Source organism: Dreissena polymorpha, chromosome 1 (assembly GCF_020536995.1).
Source record: "Dreissena polymorpha isolate Duluth1 chromosome 1, UMN_Dpol_1.0, whole genome shotgun sequence".
Lineage (NCBI taxonomy): Eukaryota > Metazoa > Mollusca > Bivalvia > Myida > Dreissenidae > Dreissena > Dreissena polymorpha.
In genome coordinates, this window is record NC_068355.1 from 29,180,081 (window position 1) to 29,190,649 (window position 10,569).

The 10,569-nt window shown below is 37.5% G+C and overlaps 1 long non-coding RNA gene across 1 annotated transcript; it reads left to right on the forward strand.

Moving 5' to 3' along the window:
• Positions 1-329: 329 nt before the first annotated feature.
• LOC127864983 (uncharacterized) lies at positions 330-7,580 on the forward strand. The gene is made up of 4 exons (XR_008042419.1): positions 330-495; positions 1,140-1,200; positions 3,943-4,101; positions 6,944-7,580. It is a non-coding gene; the product is annotated as an uncharacterized LOC127864983 (long non-coding RNA).
• Positions 7,581-10,569: the final 2,989 nt, after the last annotated feature.

Consider the following 10,569-nt stretch of genomic DNA (forward strand, 5'->3'; position numbering starts at 1 on the left):
CAAACGTTAACTAAATAGCTCTGCTACTGAAGTTTATTGTCACGCTTAACTATTAAATAATGGAAATGTATGCATATATTTAAGATTATTTAACATTGACAGTAATTCAATATCTTGATGTTACTCTGTTTTGCAGTATACAAGTGTGCTGTGAGTCCCACAGGAGACAGGCTGTACATCACCTGCGACTGGCCGCACAAGCTTCTCACCCTGGCCAGGGATGGCACACTCCTGGCTACATACTCAGACCCAGCACTAGAGTACCCACGTGGTATACATGTGACCCCTGCAGGCCAGGTGCTGGTCTGTGGATGGCAGTCATTCACTGTACTACAGGTGGGCTGGGAGGGGAAGAGTAAGCTGGCTACTCTTGGTACTGAGGAGGATGGAGTGGGGTACCCACGGTCAGTCTGCTACAGCAGCACCACATCCTCCATCATTGTGGGACAGTGGGGGGACAACATCCGGGTGTTCAGAGTGGAATAGTGTGAACATGTAAGCATTAGTTGTTGTAATTAGTGATTAGTATTTCAATTACAATGTGTTGTTTAGCATACCAACATAGTAGTGTGTGATGTTACAATACAAAATTAAGTGTGTAGTTTAAGATACAAATATGTATTGTTATCCGATTACACAATGTGAGGGTTTTTGTTACAACATTAGATCTAATGCATATTATGTTATGTTGTCATAACGTTTGTGTCATTATGGTCCTAACATTTAGTTCTTGTAATCTAAAGTTCTTGCATGAAAAAACAAAGCATTACAACTGAACATGTAATATTTCTACATAGATGCACATGTACATAGCAACTGAGGCTATTTTTAGACTTTCATTTCTATAAACACTATGATGCCATGTAAGAAATGTACATGGATGTATACTTTTTTTATAAAATATGAAATTGTTTAAGTAATCTTTGGGGGAGTATATATTGATATTGTACGCAATGTTTACAGAAAGGTAACACTTGATGTAATATTTATTAATTTGCCATGTTTTATGCTGTTGAACATTTGTTATTGATTTTAATTATATTTATATAAACGTGTGTGTGTTAATTACATTTTTTATAAATTTGTTTGAGTCCATAATATACATACAAGAAATACATCAAGCTATTCTGCTGCTACAGTCGCTGCTGAGTCAACGATGCTGAGGATGTGGTGGACAAGGATGACCTGAATACGCAGAAGGTAACATAGACCCTTTGTCAGACCTTTTCTTTGTCATTTTGGGAAAAAATGCCATTGTGGGTTTGGAATATTTTCCTGTGAAAAGTCAATTGATTTGGGAAAAACTAATTTAATATCATTCTTTCTAATATATCAAATTATATGAATAAAATCATTTTATGATAGTTATATACTTTTATAGATCTAAGTGAAATTTGATTGAGATATAAAAATTATAATGCATAAAAACGGGAACATCACGTCAGGCAATTTAGGCGTGTTTAGTGGAAAAAACGCCCCGATTGGACATCTTTACACAGTAACATATATGCCAAAATTTGACAACAAATGGTGAATGTTTGTGTTTATTGGAAATTTTGAGCACTTTTATCGTTAATTTTTATCAGAACGCCCTTTTAATAATGGAATATTCGGGAGTATCGGGTAATGAGTAGCAACGATAAAAGTAGTAAGTTGGCAGTAATAGATGAAAAGTATGGTTTCATATGGATGTATTAAGGAATCAATCGAGAAGCGATTATGGGTATCTATGCAGAAAAGGGTTAAAACAGTTTTTGTTAAATCTCGTTATTAATGACTTTATTGCTGTTTTTTCTTGAAGAGTCATAACGCACCGTCATAACATCATTTCACTCTGAAAAAAAACAAACCCACATATGTAGGGTGCAGCCCTTCCCCCCCCCCCCCCATGGTACCGGGGCGTCTGAAAAAATTCCTGTTGAAAGCACTGTAATTTTAATACATGTAAGGCACTTATTTAAAAACAAATAAAATGCTTTGGGTATGGGTCTGTTTTACAGACCCATAAATTCACCAGGAACGCGCCGTCTTGTGTATTTTCTGTTTATTAAGAATGCAAAAAGATGAGGTGGTAAAGAACATAATGAATTTACATCAGGTAAAATATCCTATTAAATTGTTTGTATATTGTAAATATGGTAAAATATCCTCTTAAATTGTTTGTAATTGTTTGTATATTACATATGGTAAAATATCCTCTTAAATTTTTTGTATATTGCAAAATCATTGATATTCCTCCTCATCAAATTTTGGTGGTTACAAAAGTATTTCATGGACATATTATTAGTTAATGTGGGGATTCCTCAGTTTGGAAAAATAAATGAGGAATTTGTGTCAGTTCATTTCCCGTGTGTTTGTGATAAATTTGTGGATCGGTAAAACCTTAAAATCAACAAAAAATAGCCCCAAATGCATAATAATGGTTTTACAGTGTTACCTCTGTATTAAAAATGCTAAATATGAAGTGGACAAGAATATGATATGATTTCATAGAAGTTAAAATTGTGTCTTTTCTTTTATGTATCATGTTTACCATGTTGAGTTTGTATAAAGTTATGAGATATTTAGTTAAGCTTTGAATTCCTTGGTTCAATAGAGCCTGTTTGCAAGGAGGTGTTAAGTTCTTGATGTGTATACTGTGTTTTTTTTCCCTCAATTATAGGGGCCAAAAATCGGCCCCATACCAAATGCTGGAACTATGTATTTTTCCCAAACAACTTCCTAAAATTTCCAATTGAAGGTAAAGTAAAAGAAATTTGTCTAGGGGATAGTGTTGTCCCTGATAAGCCTGTGTGGCTATATAGACTTATCTGGGCAGACACTTAGTGCACAATTTATAAAGCCCTGTTTTCTCGGAATGAGGCTCAAAGTAAATCCCCACTACAGTCTGTTACAGAGTTGTACAAGATGATACCAGGTGAGACTTGTTATGGGAAAAGGGTGCTTAATGCATTTTATGTACCATCCACAGATTAGCCTGTGCAGTGCACACTCAGAATTATCAGGGATAATGATTTCCATTTTTGAGGAAATTTTCGCTTTAAAGAAATTATTTCTAAACAAAAATCATGTCTTGGTGGAAAGTGTCATCTCAAGTTAGTCGGTGTGGACTGTACAGGCTAATGTGGTAATTTACATATTCATTAAGCCCAGTTGTCCGGAATATGGCTCAAGTTTAGTCTGCTTCCAGTCTGTTGGTATTTGTAAATTCTGATTAGAACAAATATAGTATAAAAACCACTATGATTAAAAACTGGTAATTGAGACATCGGTGTACATATAAATGCAAATTTAACATACATATTGAGCAATTCTAATAGTAGCTCACAATTTCCCACTTTAACATTGTTTGCCATTTTAAAGGAGTTGGCAACTCATTTTTTCATAAAATTGAAAATTTTGAGCCGTATTTTGTTCACAAAATATCATATCAAACACAGTTAATGTTGAAAATAACTTGGACAAAATATTGTTTTGTTATTGGTAACTGTGAAAATATAGATTTATGGGCGTCGTCAAAGTACAGGCAAGCTAGTATTGTAATATGATAGTTATTAAGGGCAAATGGCCTGTAACATAATTTTTACTCCAAGGTGTATGTGAAAAAAAAAGCCTTTTCTTTCCATCTTTATAAAGTACACGTAATTGGCACTTCCTTATATGCAAGTGGACTGATAAAATGAGCACTGAAACTGAATTTTTCAACACAAACGCATGTCAAATAATATATTTGATTGGCTTTGTGCAATTAAGTTCCATGCAATTAAAAAGACCTATTATTCCCAAATTAAAAGATAGAATTTTCCTGATGTTTGATATTATTACGCTTATTTTCCTCATTGGTGTGGTACAGATACTTTTTTCAATTTGGCAAAAAAATTGCTGGTGTATTACTAATTTACTAGTTCAAAAGACTTCATATTGGTTTTCTCAATGTTACAGCAACTGCTAAGCACAGAAGACATAGGAGTAGTGAAAGGCTCAGCCAAATCAAAGTCCAGCGATGTGAGGGTGACACAGCCTTTCAAGTCCTCGTATTGCAACATGAAGGACATTTAAGCTGAAACTAACAAGGGAGAGAACTGTAGATCTGCACCAGCAGTGAGTTGTTGCCCTTAACCCTTTGCATGCTGGGTAATTTGTCTTCTGCTAAAATGTCGTCTGCAGAATTTCTAAAATTAGCATTTTCTTCGATTTTTTTTCAAAGAATACTATCAGAATAGCAAACAGTTTGGATCCTGATGAGACGCCACGTTCTGTGGCGTCTCATCTGGATCCAAACTGTTTGCAAAGGCCTTTAAAATTCGGCTCCAGCGCTTTAAGGGTTAAGTTGTTTAATGTTTTATTTATTAGCTCATCTATTTTTTGAAAAAAAAATTATGAGCTATTGTCATCACCTTGGCGTCGGCGTCGGCGGCGTTGGCGTCGGCGTCCGGTTAAGTTTTGCGTTTAGGTCCACTTTTCTCAGAAAGTATCAATGCTATTGCATTCAAACTTGGTACACTTACTTACTATCATGAGGGGACTGGACAGGCAAAGTTAGATAACTCTGGCGTGCATTTTGACAGAATTATGTGCCCTTTTTATACTTAAAAAATTGAAAATTTTGGTTAAGTTTTGCGTTTAGTTCCACTTTTCTCAGTAAGTATCAATGCTATTGCATTCAAACTTGGTACACTTACTTACTATCATGAGGGGACTGGGCAGGCAAAGTTAGATAACTCTGGCATGCATTTTGACAGAATTATGTGCCCTTTTTATACTTAGAAAATTGACAATTTTGGTTAAGTTTTGTGTTTAGGTCCATTTTATTCCTTAAGCATCAAAGCTATTGCTTTCATACTTGCAACACTTACTAACTATCATAAGGGGACTGTGCAGGCAAAGTAATGTAACTCTGACTGGCATTTTGACAGAATTATGTGCCCTTTTTATACTTAGAAAATTGAAAATTTGATTAAGTTTTGTGTTTAGGTCCACTTTATTCCTACAGTATCAAAGCTATTGCTTTCATACTTGCAAGATTTATGAACTATCATAAGGGGACCGTGCAGGCAAAGTTATGTAACTCTGACTGGCATTTGGACGGAATTATGGGCCCTTTATACTTAGAAAATTGAAAATTTGGTTAAGATTTATGTTTTGGTCCACTTTACCCCTAAAGTATCATAGATATTGCTTTCATACTTGGAACACTCACAAACTATCATAAGGGTACAGTAAAAGGACAAGTTGCATAACTCTGGTTGTCATTGTTACGGAATATGGCCCTTTTTTGACTTAGTAACTTTTAATATATGGTTAAATTTTGTGTTTCGATCCACTTTACTTCTTAAGTATCAAGGCTATTGCTTTCAAACTTCAAATACTTACATGCTATCATGAGGTTACTGTACCTGGCAACTTGAATTTTACTTTGACCTTTGAATGACCTTGACTCTCAAGGTCAAATTATTAGATTTTGCTAAAATTGCCATAACTTCTTTATTTATGATTATATTTGATTGATACTTTGATGAAACTACTCTTACCTGACATACCACAATAGATTCCACCCAAACCATCCCCCGTGCCCTCCCCCCCCTCCCCCCTCCCCCTCCCCCCCCCCTAATTTTTTTTGTTTTTTTTGTTTTAAGATCATCTCACAAATGACCACCACACCCTCACACCACTATACCCCCACCCCCACCCCCCCCCCCCCCACCACCCACCCCCCCCCCTAATTTTTTTTTTTTTTTTTTTTAAGATCATCTCACAAATTACCACCACACCCTCACACTATATACCCCCCCCCCCCCTCCCATTTTGTTTTTAAAACTGTTATGTTTGAAATACCGTCCAACCATCGCAACCAAACCCCCCCCCCCATCGCCCCCCCAACCCCCCCCCCCCCCCCCCCCCCCCCCCCCGATTTATTTATGTATTTATTTTTTTTCGCTTTTTGGAAGATAATGTTATAAATGTCCACAACCCCACACTATACACCCCTCTTCACTCCACTCCTCCCTCCTTTGTGATTGAAAATGAGAGTCCCTTCACCTTTAAAAAGAAAATAGATGAGCGGTCTGCACCCGCAAGGCGGTGCTCTTGTTTTTATAATGTCTTACAACTTACATGTAAATTGACTTTAAAACTGTTTTCTAGTGTGAATTTAAACAGATTTGAACCATCAAAGATCAGTAAAAGCAAGGTACAATAATATGTGTGTGTGTTTTTTTGCAACGTTGGTGAGACATTAATATTATTATTAAATATTAATATTGTTGCCCTCCCATTTATTGAAACATATAATAACAATAAACATATCTAATGGCATTTTAAAAGTAATGTGATTCATAGAATAAGTACAATAAAAAAATATTAAATTTTTAACCAGATGGTTTTCCTTCTTTGTGTTATGCAGCAAAAAATTGGCTAATAGATAAATAAGCTGTGATGTGGAAAAATGGGGCCTAATGCATGTGCTTAAATTGTTGTCACAGATTAGCCTGTGCAGTTCGCACAGGCTATTCACGGACAACACTTTCCTCTTAAAGGTATTTTTATTGAACAAATTATCCTCTTTATGAAAATCCAGTCTAGTCAGAAAGTACCCTCCCTTATTAGCTTATGTGAATTTCACATGCTAATCTGGGAGGACACTTTCTAACATTAGTGATCCGCATATTGGCTTATGAAAATACATTTCTGGAAATGGAGTAAAGATTATAAATATAAATTTACAGATAAGTATAGCATTAAGCCAACACTTTGCTTGTTTTAATACAAAATGACTTAATTGTATTTATGTTTTTGCTATTAAGGACAAGGAACCAATAAAATGCCAGATTAGAAATTCATGTTTTTGAAAACCTTCACAGCCAGTCAAGAGGCATAGTTGTTATAGATTGTAAAATACTTTGTTACAAGTTCCTATCACCCACTGTGTTGTTGTTGTTTTCAGCAGAGCACCAGCATTGATATCAAGTTGGCCCAGCAACCACACCAGTCCCGCCTGCAGAAGCCCCAGTCCAGATTGACCCTCCCCCTCCATTGACTTCTAACTCCTCCCCCTTGACCTCCTGCCTCAAAAAGTCAGCATCGTTGAACAACTCTGTTCTGCAGGAAATTCTTAGGGTGATTCTGTTCTGACAAACGCAATGCCCACGTCACGTTTTCCAAACATAAGCCTGGGTAGTTTTGTTAAGCTAGAGTTCCGCGTGGGCCTGAAAGGGACGAGTGTTACAGACACGAAAAGTTATAGCAGTAGTTATGGTAACGCTAACATTCAGTTGTTGCTGTTGGACATCACAACAAATATCATGAAGAATAAAAAGTTCAATCACTTGTTCCAATCTTTATGGGACAAACAGAAATTGAACAGGAGAGAATCAAGGAACAATAAAAGCGTGAGCTTTCCTAGTGGCATACGTCTGCTGTTGATAGTTTGGACAACAGTAGGGTTACGGACTGCCCCAGATTGTCCGCTCAGCGGCCAAAATATCATAATAGAACAGACTTTTGGCAATGTTACTGACAAAAAAAGGCAAAAATGACTTGGTTGTGAACACCAAGAGCGCGATACATCCATGCTGACACAGAAAGGCGGTAATAACTTGTTTTGAAAAACCCAGAGCACAATACATCCATGCTGACACAGAAAGGAAGTAATGACTTGGTTGTGAACACCCAGAGCACGATACATCCATGCTGACACAGAAAATAAGTAATGACTTGGTTGTGAACACCCAGAGCAAATATATCCATGCTGTTACAGAAAGGCAGTAATGACTATGCTGTGAACACCCAGAGCACAATACATCCATGCTGACACAGAAAGGCAGTAATGACTTGGCTGTAAACACAGAGCACAATACATCCATGCTGACACAGAAAGGCAGTTATGACTTGGTTGTGAACACAGAGCACAATACATCCTTGTTGACACAGAAAGGCAGTAGTGACTTTGCTGTGAACTCAGAGCACGATACATCCATGCTGACACAGAAAGGCAGTATAAGACTTGGTTGTAAACAAACCCAGAGCACAATACATCCATGCTGACACAGACAGGCAGTAAAGACTTTGTTGTAACACTAAGAGATCCATACATCCATGGGGTGTGCCACAGCCGCAAATTACGCCCACTATTGTGAACAAGGTTCTTAAAGTGAACACGTCTGGTTTTGTTATGAGCACATAGCACTCCAAGCCCAAAAGGCCTCGCAATTAAATTGATGCAAGAGAAGGCTTTGGAAAATAACAGCAGTTTTGTTGTGTGGTCCAGTAACGCCCTTCGACTCGCAACCTGAAGAAAGCAGAACTCAAACTCGTCATCTTAGCAATATCAGCAAGGCGAGCATGTCATCTCAGCTTCTTGAACTCAGGTGAGACCTTACAGTGTTAATTATTTTGTTGAAATTTTGGGGCCGAAATTCAGCCCCATTCTTATCTCATAAAGTCTATATCCATGATTGCTGGCTAAAGTTCTCAATTCATGGTTTCCCGGAAGAAAAAGAATGTTTTGATAGGTTGCAACATTGAGTTAATCAGAACTCAAATTTAGCCTTTGGCAATATCAGCGAGGCCAGCATATCAGCTCAGCTTCTTGAGCTTCAGGTGAGATCATACAGTGTTATTCATTTGTCGAAATTGGGGCCAAAAATTGAGTCCCATTCCTAATCTTAAACAGTTTATTTTTTCCATAATCACTGACTAAAGTTCTCAATTCAAGATTTGACCCCAAACAATGTTTTAATAGGTTACAAATTGAGTTGTTTTCCTTATGCAGCTCTATAGTTGAACCTTAGCACAATTTATCTTGATAAACACTTATTCTCAATTTTTAAATTATGTTTAGCAATAACTACAACCATTCGCCCAATTAAATTCAAAAACACTATGATTTTTTACGAAGTGTCCCAATCCAAAAATGGTTAAAATAAACTCTGCACAGAGCTAGCCCCTAGTTATAGCACATTTTAAAGTTTTTTAAAACCAAAATAACTGGCTTAAATATACCGCCCACAAACGTAGTTTAGGGGGGTATATAGGAGTGAACTTGTCGGTCAGGGCGGTCTGTCGGTCAGGCGGTCTGGTCGTCTGTCTGTCGGTCCGTATTAAGTGTCCCGCTCTCTAATTCAAGTAGTGTTCATCCAATCTTCAACCAAACTTGGTTAGAAGTTGTAATGTACATGATGTCTAGGCCAAGGTTTGAACATGGGCCTTGCCGGGTCAAAAAACTAGGGCACGGGGTCACTTAGTGCGTTTAAACATTCAGCATGTTGTCCGCTCTCTTATTTCAAGTAGTTTTCATCCGATCTTCACCAAACTTGGTCAGAAGATGTATCTAGATAATCTTAAGGCCAGGTTCGAAACATGGGCCTTGCTGGGTCAAAAAAAAACTAGATCACCGGTCACTTAGTGCGTTTTTTAACATTCAGCATGGTGTACTCTTTCTTTTCAAGTAGTTTTTCATCCGGTCTTCACCAAACTGGTCAGAAGTTTTATTATAGATGATCTAAAGGCCATGTTCGAACATGGGCCATGCCAGATCAAAACTAGGTCATGGGGTCACATTGTGCGTTTTTAACATTCAGCATGGTGGTCCTCTCTCTTATTCAAATAGTTTCATCCGATCTTCACCAAACTTGGTCAGAAGTTTATCTAGATGATCTGAATGCCAAGTTCGAACATGGGCCAGCCAGATCAAACAATAGGTCACAGGGTCAATTCGTACGTTTTACACATTGAGCATGGTGTCGGCTCTCTATTTCAATAGTTTTAAATCCGATCTTCACCACACTTGGTCAGAAAGTGTAACTAGATGATGTGTAGGTCAAGTTCGAACATGGGCTATGCTGGGTCAAAAACTAGGTCACGGGGTCACTTAGTGTGTTTTTAAAACCTCACCTGTTGTCGGCTGTCTAATTCAAGTAGTTTTTATCCAATCTTTACCAAAATTTGTCAGAGAAGTTGTATCTTGATAATGTCTAGGTCAAGGTTGAATATGGGTCATGCCGGGTCAAAAAACAAGGTCATGGGGTCATTAGTGCGTTTTAAAGATCACATGTTGTCTGCTCCTCTAATTCAAGTAGTTTTCATCACATCTTCACCAAAATTGGTCAGAAGTTGTATCTGGATGATGTCTAGGTCAAGTTGGAATATGGTCATGCTGGGTCAAAAACTAGGTCATGGGGTATCATAGTGCGTTTTAAAACCACCACCATGTTGTCCGCTCTCTAATGAAGTAGTAGTTTCATCCAATCCTCCACCAAACTTGGTCACAATTTTATCTAAATGATCTCTTGGACAAGTTGAACATGGGCCATTCCGGCCGCCTAAACTAGGTCACCAGGTCACTTTGTGCATTTTTTAACATTCAGCATGGTGTCCGCTCTCTAATTCAATTAGTTTAACATCCGATCTTCACCAAACTGGTCAGAAGTTTTATGGAGATGATCTTAAGGCCAAGTTAAAACATGGGCTTTCTGGGTCAAAAACTAGGTCAAGAGGTCACTTAGTGCGTTTTAAAAATTGAGCATGGTGTCCGCTGTTTTTGTGAAGACGACATGCAAAATATTATGTTTC